This window comes from Dama dama, chromosome 28, assembly GCF_033118175.1.
Source record: "Dama dama isolate Ldn47 chromosome 28, ASM3311817v1, whole genome shotgun sequence".
In the NCBI taxonomy this organism is placed as follows: domain Eukaryota; kingdom Metazoa; phylum Chordata; class Mammalia; order Artiodactyla; family Cervidae; genus Dama; species Dama dama.
Window position 1 is genome coordinate 18,172,492 of NC_083708.1, and position 9,829 is coordinate 18,182,320.

A 9,829-nucleotide genomic window follows, 5' to 3' on the forward strand; every position below is an offset into this window, starting at 1 on the left:
ACACAAACAAAATAAATCACTCTATACGAAGTTATGATTCTTATTTTACTGATGTCAGGACACACCTCACAACTGCCATATAAGTGTTAGAGCTGCCATATAAATGTTGAATGAAATACTGGAATTACGTTGCAAATTAGGTGCCCTTCTACACTTAAAAAGAGAGAAATTCTGAAATGAACCTTTAATGGTAACTTACATGTTCTATGTCGTCAGACTCATAGTCAAAATCTCTAGGATAAACTAAGTATCCTAAATCAAACTATGTTTTGATTTAATAAATGGGAATGATAATTTGACCTTTTGAAACTGCTTGATAAATTCATGGAGTTTAAAAATGTGAAAGAACCAAATATGTTTGCTTTTTGTGTGTTTCTTCATCCCATCCTTCATTTTCAGAATTTATTTTGATATAATTGAGAGTGGTTCTTCTCAAAGGACTAAAAGAAAATCAAAGAGTACAACTTTCTCTTGGAGAATTTCTGGTCCTGGTGAAAGTCCCTTTGAGTTTTGACCTTGGAGTAAAGAAGATTTCTAAAGCTGAATTTCTGAGTGTGGACAATTATGTCATGGTGTGAATGTGTCTGTGGATGTGTTTAAAACTGCCAAATATAAATCCTGCAGTTAAGAGCCTGCATGAAAATTAAACTACCAAGTTAAAATATAGCTTGAAGAAATAATTATCAATCCAATATGCATTTATGCTTAGAAATGTTTAGTCTATTGTAAATGAGCCACCAGGGTGTTAGATTACCACATACCTAGAATTAGAGAATGATTTATATGAACTCCTGTGCTAAAAGGAATAAGCACATTAGCAGGAAGGAGTATGAAATAGAATTATAGGACTATCTAATAACTGACTGTAGGTAACATACTTTCAGGGAACCACATAATAATGACAACAATAATAATAATTAATATATGTATAATACTCTATTGTGTTAAAATACCTCTTAAATATAGTTTAACATTACCTTATTGGAACTTCCCAACAATTCTGTGAAATATATATTCACTATTATTTCCTAAAGAAGGTCCTGAAATTCAGGTTGTTGAATACTTGCTTAAGTAACATAGCTAAGAAATGGCTGAATTCAATCTGAATTCAATCTAAATCTAAAAATTCTTAGATCAAAATCTGTCACCTAAAGTGAAAGAGAATACTGCCACCTAAAGAAAAAAAATGTAGCTGGGAGGATGCAAATCACTTTAACATTGCATTTGTTTCCCAGAATGAAGTCACAATCTGGAACATAGCTCAATAGCTAAGCAATCAACACACCAGAAAGCTGAACCCTGTGCCTGGCCCCCTGTGATGTGCAGATGAAGCCCTGTTTCCCACGTCCAAAGACTCTGGTGCCTTTCAGGAGTTCTCCCAGGGTCAGTAGCAGGGTGAAGCATGTGGTCAGCTTCACGCAGTTAGTCACTGACCACCAGCAAGCAGGAAAGCTCCAATAAGCTATAGCCACAGTTCAGCCAAACCAGGGGAGTCCCTCTGTCACTGTGTAAGGAGGCCCATGGGCCATTATAAGGCCAACAGCAAGAGCAATAGGAAAGTTAAAAGAACACTTTGAAAATAGGACACACAAACCAGTGAATTACCCTTGTCTTACTTGCCATGACTTTTCCCTGTTTCAAAAAGAAATAAATAGACATATGCTCTGTCTTGTCCTCCTCCCCTAACCCTTCAAGAGTCTTCCTTTCATAACTTTTTCTTTAATAAGAATAGCAATTCCTACCTCATAAAATTGTTCAGGATAGTTTAAAATAGAATGCATCTAATAAATTGCTGAGAACTATGGCTAGCAAGTAAAAGGTTCAATAACTATTGGTATTTTTATCATTTTTATGAAGAACCAAAACCACACAGCCCAATATCTACATTAACTTGATTCTACTCTTCCAAAGCACTCTTGCCCAAGAGGATGAAAGTACAAATAACTATTTTTAATTTCAGAAACTTCCTCCAAATCCACATATCAGAACTTTCAACAAGCCCTACTTACCTCCCTTCTCGGGATAGTAGGCACTCACTGCCTTGTCAAATGACTACTTATACTTCCACTCTTGCCCAGAAATCCTTCTTCCCTGTGACCACTGAATCTAAACTATGATGTCAGAAACTTTGTTAAATCTCAACCAGTTCACTGCATGGAAAGACCTATCTTGAACCACCTCCAAAAATCTCATGAATATCCTGGCTCTCACCTGCCCCCTCAGGATTATTCATAAGATTTGAAGACACTGATGTTTCTTACCAGATTAAGAACAAACACAGTTTGCTTCTAAGTTAATGCTCATTTTGGTGAGTCAGCCTTTAACATTATTTTTTATCATGCATATCTTTCATCTCTATAATCATGTGTTTTCCCAAATGTGGCCCATAGGGCTCTGAGACACTACAGTGAACTCACAGGGTCCAGTGGGACATGTGAGATTTTGAGGAAAATATATCAATCCCTGATATCTGTCAGACACTGTGTGGACCATTTTAACATTAGATTGTTGTGTTCCTTTGGAGACGTCATATCTGTGAAACTGGGTTTTCAGTTGTTGCTATGAGAAAAATCAAGTACTACATGATAGTGTGAAAAGAAAAATGCAGAAGAGGATGCCATCAAAATTTGAGAAATGTTCAAGGGCTTCCCAGGTGGCTCAGTGGTAAAAGAATCTGCCTGCCAATGCAAAAGATGCAGAAAACATGAGTTCAATCCCTAGGTTAGGAAGATACCCTGGAGGAGGAAATGGCAACTCACTCCAGTAATCTTGTCTGAAAAATTCCATGGACAGAGAAGCCTGGCGGGCTATAGTCTATGGGGTTGCATGACTGTAACAACTGAGCACAGACATGCAGTGTTCAATAAGCACACATGAGCCATCGGCAAGTTCAGTTCAGTTGCTCAGTCATGTTTGACTCTATGAACCCATGGACTGCAGCATGCCAGGCCTCCCTGTCCATCACCAACTCCCAGAGCTTATGCAAACTCATGTCCATTGAGTTGGTGATGCCACCCAAACATCTCATCCTCTGCCATCCCCTTCTCCTCCTGCCTTCAATCTTTCCTGGCATCACAGTCTTGTCCAATGAGTCGGCTCTTCGCATGAGGTGGCCATAGTATTGGAGTTTCAGCTTCAGCATCAGTCCTTCCAATGAAAACCCAGGACTGATCTCCTTTACGATGGACTGGTTGGATCTCCTTGCAGTCCAAGAGACTCTCAAGAGTCTTCTCCAACACCACAGTTCAAAAGCATCAATTCTTCTACACTCAGCTTTCTTTGTAGTCCAACTCTCCCATCCATACATGACTACTGGAAAAGCCATAGCTTTGACTACAGGGACTTTTGTTGGTAAAGTAATGTCTCTGCTTTTTAATATTCTGTCAAGGTTTGTCATAGCTTTTCTTTGAAGAAGCAAGCATCTTTTAATTTCATGACTTCAGTCACCATCTGCTGTGATTTTGGAGCCCCCCAAAATAAAGCCTCTCACTGTTTCCATTGTTCCCCCATCTATTTGCCATGAAGTGATGGGACAGGATGCCATGATTTTGGTTTTTTGAATGTTGAGTTTTTTGGGGTTTTTTTGGACATAAGATTTTTTTTCCTTTTAAAAAAAATTTTTTTTTAATTGGAGGCTAATTAGTTTGCAATATTATGGTGGTTTTTGTCATACATTCACATGAATCAGCCATGGGTGTACATGTGTTCCGCATCCTGACCCTGCCTCCCATCTCCCTCCCCATCCCATCCCTCAGGGTCCTCCCAGTGAACCAGCCCTGAGCACCCTGTCTCATTTTAAGTCAACTTTTTCACTCTCCTTTTTCACTTTCATCAAGAGGCTCTTTAGTTCCTCCTTGCTTCCTGTCATAAGGGTGGTGTCATCTGCATATCTGAGGTTATTGATATTTCTCCTGGCAATCTTGATTCCAACTTGTGCTTTATCCAGCCCAGCGTTTCTCATGATGTACTCTGCATATAAGTTAAATAAGCAGGGAGACAACATACAGCCTTGACGTACTCCTTTCCCAATTTGGAGCCAGTCCATTGTTCCATATCCAGTTCTAACTGTTGCTTCTTGCCCTGCATATAGGTTTCACAGGAGGCAGGTCAGGTGGTCTGGTATTCCCATCTCTTTAAGGATTTTCCACACTTTGTTGTGATCCACACAAAGTCTTTAGCATAGTCAATGAAGCAGTAGATCTTTTTCTGGAATTCTCTTGCTTTTTCTATGATCCAAAGGATGTTAGCAATTTGATCTCTGGTTGCTCTGCCTTTTCTTAATCCAGCTTGAACATCTGAAAGTTCTCAGTTCATGTACTTTTGAAACCTAGCTTGGAGAATTTTAAGTATTACTTTGCTAGCATGTACTTTGATAGAGATGACTGCAATTGTGTGGTAGTTTGAGCATTCTTTGGCATTGCTTTTCTTTGGGATTAGAATGAATACTGACCCTTTCTAGTCCTGTGGCCAATGCTGAGTTTTCCAAATTTGCTGGCATATTGTGTGCAGCACTTTAACAGCATCATCTTTTAGGATTTGAAACAGCTCAACTGGAATTCCATCACCCCTACTAGCTTTGTTCAAAGTGATGCTTCCTGAGGTCCACTGACTTTACACTCCAGGATGTCTGGCTCTAGGTGAGTGATCACACCATCTTGATTCTCTGGGTCATGAAGATCTTTTTGTATTGTTCTTCTATGTATTCTTGCCACCTCTTCTTAATATCTTCTGCTTCTGTTAGGTCCATACCATTTTTGTCATTTATTGTACCCATCTTTGCACAAAATGTTCCCTTGGTATATCTAATTTTTTTGAAGAGACCTCTAGTCTTTCCCATTCTATTGTTTTCCTCAATTTCTTTGCATTGATCACTTAGGAAGGCTTTCTTATGTCTCCTTGCTATTCTCTGGAATTCTGCATTCAGATGGATGTATCTTTCCTTTTCTCCTTTGCCTTTCCCTTCTCTTTTCTCAGCTATTGATAAGGCCTCTTCAGACAACCTTTTTGCCTTTTTGCTAATATGCTACTTACAATAGTAAGTAGTTCTATTTCTGTAATGAAATAAAAATTCTTTTTCTTTTAAACTGTGTGTATTATTTATTCACATGGCTATTAAGTTGTTAGGACTCAAACATGTATTAAGTTGTTTATACCTAATTACTTAGTAAATGGAACTGTGTTTTTTTCCCTTTTTGCTAAGAGTATCATTAAAACAAGCTAACCAATGCACTAAGGGCTCTGGGAACAAAGGAAGTTTAAGAACATCTACTCTAACCTCATCTCTGTGCAACTGTGATTGAATAGAATTAAAGGAAGACTTCCTAACTCCAGGGTAAACTGCCTTTGTGGCTCTCTCCAACCTTCAAACTTACCAGTCTTTCTATGGGTTTCTCCTTTCCTTGAATGTACTCATATGAATTCCCAGAACTCCCCCTATGCCCCAAGGAAACTTTCTGTTTTTATAATTAGGAAGATTAAACTTGTTCACTGTAAAGATGGACTTGCCTCTACCAATTTAATTCATTTATTCAACAAAATATTTACTGAATAGCAGATAGGAGCTAGGCATTATTCTATACTGAAGATACACTGGTTAGCAAATTTATTGCACTAATAGTTCTAAACCCCTGGCAGCTCATTTGTAACTGAATAAAGATTTTCAAGCATAAATGCACACCAGAATAATCATAATTTCTATATTAGATATCTGCCCAAATCAATAGCAGAATTTTCAGCTGAGAAATATAGATATATCACCTATTACTGTCATATTAAATTTAGGCCAATATGGATGTTAGTTATGAAACTTTCTAATATATTTTTCCAGCTTTAAGACAAACATGTATGTGAGGGACCAGTCCTATTTTCACTTTTCTGCTTCACTTCATGCATATTCCAAGCATTTTCATCAACATGTGTATTTCTTTCATAGAATCTAAAATCAGCTCTGGATCATTCAGCTCTTCTATCAGGACCAAGAGATGGTCTCTTCTCTCACTACAGCTAATACTTTCTTGTAGTTCAAATTTATTTTTCTAAGGGCCTCCTGGATACAAGTTCAAATTATATTTAATATTAGAATGTTCTGAATTATCTTCTGAATATGCACTCAATTTTGTTTTTCCCATACAAAAAAGATCAGGATATATATATATATATATATATAAGTTTACAGAGAACTATATTTTAGGGCTTCCCTGGTGGCTCAGACAATAAAGAATCTGCCTGCAATGCAAGAGACCCAGATTTGATCACTGGGTCGAGAAGATCCCCTGGATAAGGGAATGGTCACCCACTCCAACATTCATGCCTGGAGAATCCCATGGACAGAGGAGACTGGCAGGCCACAGTCCATGATGTCACAGTCAAACACAACTTAGCAATTAAACAACAACAAAGATGCAACAAGTGAAATTTCTTCCAGGAGGCTCTTAATTGCTCTACATATTCTACTTACCTTATAACAAATTCAGACAAATGGAGTGGTGCCTCCAAACCGATGCTTCATTTCCAGAACAAACAAGCAAATAAATGACAAACTCAGAGCTCCTGCATGAGGAGCTCCTACTTTGGCTTGACAATGAATGTCTGTCATTTTCAAACCCCAATAAACAAAGCAAGACCTCCCTGGAACCATGGAACAAATTCAAATGCACTAAAATTCTATTATCATTATCATTCAAAATGAAAAAGAGAATAAAGGAATACACATTTCCCTGTGAAAGTCTGAACATACCCTGCTATCCTTTCACTCCTCTTTGACTATTACCATCAGGCAAGGTTAAAGGGTGCCCACAAAACCTTTGGCTCTTAAAGCCATGCAAACCAAGAACAAGCTCAGTAATTTTTACAGTCTACCTTTCTTCTTCACACCAAACTGGTACAATAAGAGAATGACACAGTGACAGGAAAGGGCATCATCAAACCAGCAATTCATGAAATTAAAAGACGCTTGCTCCTTGGAAGAAAAGCTATGACCAACCAAGACAGCATTTTAAAAAGCAGAGACATTACTTTGTCAACAAAGGTCAGTCTAGTCAAAGCCATGGTTTTTCCAGTGGTCATGTATGGATGTGAGAGTTGGACTATAAAGAAAGGTGAGCACCGAAGAAATGATGGTTTTGAACTGTGGTGTTGGAGAAGACTCTTGAGAGTCCCTTGGATAGCCAGGAGATCCAACCAGTCAATCCTAAAGGAAATCAGTCCTGAATATTCATTGGAAGGACTGATGCTGAAGCTGAAACTCCAATACTTTGGCCACCTGATGCAAAGAACTGACTCACTGGAAAAGACCCTGATGCTGGGAAAGATTGAAGGCAAGAGGAGAGGAGGACGACAGAGAATGAGATGGTTGGATGGTTGGATGAGATGAGATGGTTGAATGTCCACCAACTCGATGGACATGAGTTTGAGTAAGCTCTGGGAGCTGATGATGGACAGGGAAGACTGGCGTGCTGCAGTCCATGGGGTCGCAAAGAGTTGGACATGACTGAGCGAATGAACTGAACTGAAACCAGCAATCCCTTGTGACAATAAATGCTTCTCTCTTTCCTTGGGGGAAGTGAGGAACAGAGAGCTTCAGTAAATGGAGCAGTTTTAAGTCCTAAGGTCTGGTGTTTCCTAAGTGACGGCGGGAAAAACTCTCTCTGAAATTCTGCTTAGGGACTTCCCTTGTGGTCCAGTGGTTAAGACTTCATCTTCCAATGCAGGAGGAGCAGCTTTGATCCCTGATCAGGGAACTAAGGTCTCACATGCCTCATGGTCAATAAAACATAAAACAGAAGCAATATTGTAACAAATTCAATAAAGACTTTAAAAATGGCACACATTAAAAAAAAAGTCTTTAAAAAAAAAAAGAAATTATGCCCGAATGAAGCCCCAAAACTATTAGGGACAAATAGAAAGAACGATAGCGTTAAGTCATGTCTGACTCTGTGACCCTATGAACTATATCCTGCCAAGCTCCTCTGTCCATGGGATTCTCCAAGCAAGAATACTGGAATGGGTTGCCATTTCCTTCTCCAGGGGATCTTTCTGATCCAGGAATTGAACCCACGTATCCAGCATTGCAGGTAGATTCTTTACCAACTGATCTATGTGGGGACAAATACACAAAACCAAATACCAAGTTTGCCTTGCCTAGCAACATAGTCTACAACACACACACACAGACACACACACACACACACGCAAGAAGTGGTTCAGATGAGAAAAATTGCTCTTCTCAATTGCTTCCAACATGTTTAAGTCCTCAAGGCTTACTTTAAAATTCATTAATGTCAAAGAAAATTCACAATAATGTGCACACAGAGTTAGCTCTGAGCAGGTTTAAAGTCAGCTGTTTTTATACCTAGAATTGATGCTTCAAAGAATTTATTCGAGGAATTGATGCTTTTGAACTGTGGTGTTGGAGAAGACTCTTGGGAGGCCCTTGGACTGCAAGGAAATAAAATCAGTCAATCCTAAAAGAAATCAGTCCTGAATATTCACTGGAAGGACTGATGTTGAAACTGAAACTCCAATACTTTGGCCATCTGATGCGAAGAACTGACTCCTTAGAAAAGACCCTGACACTGGAAAATACTGAAGGCAGGAGAAGGAGATAGAGGATGAGATGTCTGGCATCACTGACTCCATGGACTTGAGTTTGAGCATCCCTGAGAGTTGGTGATGGACAGGGAGACCTGGCGTACTGCAGTCCATGGGGTTGCAAAGAGTCAGACACGAATGAGCAACTGAACTGAACTGTTTTTATTCCCAGGGTCTTAAGTCTCCCCTTTCCAAGTGTTCCTAGCATGGCCCTCCCCACGTGGACTCAGGGACTCTTGTCCCCTCCTCTGCCCACTGTCCATGCACTCCCATCCAAACCCTCTCGTCTATACCTTCATAGAAACTCTAGTCACCATAGGACTTGTACCAGGGATTTGGTGGTTAAATTTTATCTCCAAAAATGTTGTAATGGTTATAATCCCCACTGAGGAGATGGTGGACATAAATGAAACAAGAGAGAGTTACTGAAATTATCTTTTCTGCTAATGACTTATAAAAAATGCAGAGTTAACAAGGACCTAATGTACAGCACACAGATCTCTGCTCAATGTTATGGCAGTTTGGATGGGAGGGGGGTTGTGGGAGAATGAACACATGTATGTGTGCCTGAGTCCCTTCACCAGGTCACCTGAAGTTATCAAAACATTGTTAATGGGCTATGCATGCTCAGTCACTTCAGTCGTTTCCAACTCCTTGCGACCCCATGGACTGGAGCCCACCAGGCTCCTCTGTTCATGGGATTCCCAGGCAAGAATACTGGAGTGGGTTGCCATGCCTTCCTCCAGGGAATCTTCCTGACCCAGGGATCAAACCTACATCTCCTGTAGCTCCTACATTGAAGGCAGATTCTTTACCTCTGAGCCACCAGGGAAGCCTCTAATCGGCTATACCCCAATACAAAGTAAGAAGTTTAAAAGAATGCAGGGTTAAAAAGTCTTCGCTCTGCTTTTACCCTCAGGGACTTTCTAATGGAGAAACTACTTCTGATAAATTTTCTTACCTTCAATATTTCTGTATCTTAGCTTTGTAAAAACTTACACATATTTGAAGTTTTCTTTTTAAAAAGAATCCTGGCCCCAGCAGGGGCTAGGCTCACTTCAACCTTACTCGGAACTGCCTTTTGGCGAGTTACACTTACCGGAAGGGGATGCTGGTTACACTGTTCCTGAATTGGAATGTGCAGCTGAGGCTGTGACTGTTAGGTAAGAGTTCTGATTAATTCCATCTGTTTATAAACCTGCCACAGCACCAGGCATTCATTATGTATAAGATTAACAAA